The sequence below is a fragment of the Pinus tabuliformis genome, chromosome 4_2 (genome assembly GCF_031772625.1).
Source record: "Pinus tabuliformis cultivar Carrire ecotype Pingquan chromosome 4_2, CPIR1, whole genome shotgun sequence".
Lineage (NCBI taxonomy): Eukaryota > Viridiplantae > Streptophyta > Pinopsida > Pinales > Pinaceae > Pinus > Pinus tabuliformis.
The window spans coordinates 925674889-925679980 of record NC_142304.1 but is presented as its reverse complement, the minus strand read 5'-3'; positions in this window follow the sequence as shown (position 1 = coordinate 925679980).

The window sequence follows — 5092 nt, the reverse complement described above, 5'->3', positions numbered from 1 at the left end:
TCTGCCTCTCTTCCCTTCGCTGTCTCCCTGCACCCAAATATCTTTGACTGTAGTCGTTGGGACAAACGCTGTGATTTTGGATTGAAACACATACATATGAAATGACTTCAGCACCTTGATTAGTGCATATTTCTATTTCTCTAATATATCATACTTCAAATCAGCGTCCATCAGGACTTGGCTAAAAAAGGAAATAGGCTCCTCGTAACCATATTTATTTTTTTATAACAGCACAACAGAAATGGTATATGGAGAGGCAAAAGTAAAGACGTATAATGACACTGAATAATCGGGGTTAGATAGCACTGGGGCCTCAGCCAAAGCTTACTTGATCCTAGTGAAAGAATCATAGGGGGAAGAGCTCCACTTAACTTCGTTCTCCTTCTTGATCATATCTATGATAACTTTAACTATCTCAAGATAGTTGGGCCCAGATCTCCTTAAGAAATTTATCCTCCCAAAAAAGGTTTGGACTTCTTTCTTGTTTCTGGGCAAGGGAATGAGGTTGATGGCTTTGACTTGTTCAGGATCAATATTTAATCCTTCCTATGCTACTATGTGCCTAAGAAACTTCCACTCACTCAGGGCGAACGAAGACGTCTTCGGATTCAGAGAGAGACCATACCTTCTGCACTTCTTGAAAACAAGCTATAAATGGAGGATATGCTCTTCATTAGTCTTAGAAAAGACAATGATGTCGCCTAAGTAAAATACCACAAATTTGTCTTTCTCGCTTATGAAATCTATGTCCATAGCTCTCTAGAATGTGGATCCTGCATTTAGCAACTGAAATGGCATGCGGGCATACATGAAAGTCCCCCATGGGGTGGTGAAAGAAATTTTTTTCTGGTCCTCTGGGTGGACCGCCACTTGGTTATATCTTGATAATCCATCCATCGTGGACATTCTGGCCACACCCACTACCTTCTGCAATATATTATCCATATTGGGAAGATGGTAGTTGTCCTTTAGGGATGCCTTGTTTAAATTTTGAAAGTCCACACACAACCTTATCTCTTTGTTCTTCTTTCGGATAGGGACCAATTAGCCACCCACTTAGAGTATCTTAGAGGGACTATGATTTTGGCCTACAATAGCTTCCTTACCTCCTTTTCAATGGAGGGGAGTAAGAGTGGGTTTATTTTTCTGAGTTTCTGTTTACATGGCTTTATCCCACTCTTCATAGGAATCTTATGTTGAATAATATTTGTGTCAAATGATTTCAAATCATCATAAGACCAAGAAAATACATCTTTGTAAGTTTTGAATAGATCTAAATACCTTTGTTTGTATTGCGGGGGAACTCCTTTGGACAACCTAATCATCTGGGGTTCCTCCTCTGATTCGATGTTGCAGTCTTCGACTTGCTCATCCTTCTCTAGGGCCATTGGCTTGGACACTATGTCGTCTTTATTGAAAAGTATTTCTAGTGGAACAAGTCCATGAGGGATGGTGTTCCCTTTTAGTTGCAATTTTTTTTCCCAACCACTATGTCTTTCCATGGAGTGGCTTCTTGTTCTACTTCTTCTTCTTCTTGATCGATGGTGGAGTGGGAAAACTCCCCAACGACTTCTATGAATCTTTTTACTTGCTCGTCATCTTCGAATACCTACCAGTGTTTGACATTATTAGGTATTGAAGGCTTGTGTCTGACTTCTATCTCATATTTGAGGAGTGGATTCTGTGGGGGCCTGAAAGTGCTTGCATCTACTACAAGAGAATCAACCATCATGTTTTCTTCCTTGGACAGAAACTAGATGTTAAACGCTAGGAAGAAATTGTCGATTAATTCCCAGGCTTCATTTTAGTACGTCCTCAGCCTGGGGTGTTTGGCTTGGCATTGGTCCCAGATCTACTTCACGACCAACTCAGAATCTCCATAGACCAATAGGAATTCAATGTTCATATTTCTCGTCGTTTGTAACCCTAGGAGTAGTGCTTCATACTCCGCTACGTTGTTGGTTGCCTCAAATTCTAGCTTAAAAGAGAGGGGTATCATGCTTCCTTCTAGAGATACCAAGAATGTCCTAGCTCCGTTCCCATATTTTTAGTTTTCTCCATCGAAGTATAAATTCCATACCTTGTTTTCATTTAAATGCTGGTATTTCAATTGCCTTGTCAAGTGTATTGATGCTTCTTCTAAGAGGTTCTCATATTCTTCTAAGAATAAGGAGGAGATGTCATTGCCTTTCCAATGCACTAGGGAATTCTCTGAGCCTTTAGCAGGGGTCACGGTTTTCACAAACCAGGATTCTCTATACAACCTTCTTTGCTCACCTCCAAAAGTGGGAATGGTGGCATACGTAAGGTCTAGCTTGATAGTGCCACCCACTTTAAAACCCCAAGATATATATAAGAGCATTCCAAAATGAGGAGGTATATCAGCCACCACTATATCCATTACCACACTTTTCACTGGGATATGAGCCAAGTTTACCACCAAATCCTTTATCATACCTAAGAACTTGACTCTCTTGGAGTCAAAGGAGTACAAGTATTTATATGGTCTGGTGATCTCCAAACCTAGTTGTTCCATTACTGATAGTGGAATGAGGTTATGTGAAGCTCCTGAATCTAGCATGCAGTTATGCAACAAAAGATCATGGATCACCAAAGTCACATAAAATGGTGCAGTAGATGGATCCAACTCTTCCACATGTTGCCCAAAAACAACCATTGGCCTCTCCTCCTTGAGGTTCAAACTATCAGGGATATGCTGAACTAGTTGAGTGCATGAATTTGGAGACTTGAGCTTTGTAATGAGGCTTCTTTAAAATCTCAGTCAGAGGAACATGAATTTTTACCTTTTCCAGCTCCTTCTGGAGATTGAACGTATGTTGGGCCTTTTTTGCATCTCCATGCTTTGTTCCTTCTCCCTTCCCACTGGCAATTTTCAGCGGAGCAAGTGCCTCTTTTTCTGTGTGTTCCTTCGGACCATTTCTCTCTTTATTTGCAGAGACTCTTGTCTTGGGTGGGTTAGGATGTAGCATACCCTTCCCTTTGTCTGGGGTTGGGGGAACCACTCAGGGAGCAACTTCCCCTTGTTGTTTTGGTTCTCTCGTCCTCTTCTTCGAAGATCTTAGATTATACTTATGTTGTGGTTGTGTTTGCATGAACTCTACAAACTGTCTTCAATAATAATCCATATCTTTTTCCTCTGATGTTGTTTCTCTGTGATGACTAGCCTCCTAGTGAGCCATATTATCATGTTCCTCTTTAGCAAAGCCAACATATATATTTCCTTGCATCTCCTGAGTATCAGACGATTGTTCATAGGGACTATCTTCCAAGTATACATGATGAGGAATTTATTCCAGCTGCTCCTTTCTTTCTCTTGGAAGTAGTTGCAATGGAGGCCTTCAATATTGTTGGTTATAGCCCTGGTAGTTGACTTGAGAATTCTGCTTGGAGAGGTTATTTTTCTCGATTTCAAGCTTCCCAAACTTTTGTGATAAACTCTTCATGATTTTGTCTAGATCTTCCCACTTCAAGTTTGATTATTCCCCAACTCAACCAAGGGAGGATGCCTCCTATTTTCCTCTTTTGGGTTCATCGGGTTATTTCTTTTCTCTCGACTTCCCTACCGAGGCTAGGTTGGCTTCCACTTCAAGAGCATTGATCTGAAGTTGTTCCATAGTGGTAGATTTCCTTTCTCTCAAGGTAAAACCAACATCAGATTCAAGGCTCCCAAGAAAACCACAAGAGTTGCAACTGGGGGAGGCTTTATGTCGGTTGGCAGGTTATTGAACTACTTATTGAATCTTTTGATAAATTATGTAGTATCCTCCTTTGAATTTTTCCTTATTGCATTGAAATTAGTGAGGAGATACTCATGGTTCCTCTTTTCTCCCCATTTCTAGGTGAAAGAGTTTTCAATTTTCTCCCAAGTAGGGATGGAGGCATTAGGTAGGGATTTGAACCATTTTATAGCCTCTCCATTGAGGGATTGTACAAACAGTCTCATAACCACATCCAACTATTCCACATTTATGTTCTTGGAAAAATAACTGAAGGTTTGATTGTACTTTGTGCCATGTTATCATCTTCCCCATTGAACCTAGGTAGATGCTTTAGGTAGTCTTAGGGAATTTCACTCAGAGGCTGGGGTAGATCAAGAGGTGCATACTTATTAAGCAAAAATCCTGGGAGAGCCATCTGGACTAGTGGAGGGAGATTCAAATTTTCTTAAGGGACTGGGGTTAAGACCATAGGGGTTGTAGGGGAAGGAGGGTATGTTAGGGCCTTAGGAGTAAGTCCTAAATACTGAGAAGAAGCAGACTGAGAACTGGAAGAGGGAACTTTGAAGGCTGGTGAGATGGTAGCACAGTCTGGGGGAGTTTTCTCTTTCCAGACTTTCTTAAAAATCAAATTTTCAGGGTTAGATACAAATGGAGCTTTCTGCTAGGATGTATCTGAGCGAGTATGAGGCCTTTTAAAAGCCAGGGTTATGAATGATAATGAGAGGGGTGTGGATTCACCAAGGTGATATGGATGCAATCATAACATACTTTTATCACCTATTCAAATAGTTTTTCAGCTTGTCGTATCCCAGGGGAAAGAATCCTTCAATAAGATCCACGACAATGACGCCAAAAGATGTTGTATCTCCCAAAGAAAACCTTGGATTGCTTCAAGACCAGTGCCTGGGCACATCTAAAATGGTGTGCCTCAAATGATTCACATGATGCTAGAGACAACAATTATGATCTATAGATACATATGCACATAGGAAATAGATTGGTTCATTAATCCTAAAGAAATAAAACATGGATTTTTGGTACTTCTTCACACGTTCAGATCTTAGAAATAAGCATAAAAATAACGGAGGTGGAGAGATTCAAGGTATTACAACTAATAATATTTTGTAGAGTGTGTGAGAGAGGAAAAGAGAGAAGAGTAGGCTTCAATATTTCTATATTTAACACAAAGAGCTTGAGACATTAAGAATTTCTATGCTTATTTGTGCTAGAAGTAGAAATAATGAATGAAGGGGGAACTAAGAGCTATGATTCATGTGTTGTAGATTTAAAGATCTAATCTCAATATTCCTCACAAGCATATACATAAACAATGTTTAGACAAATGAATTTGT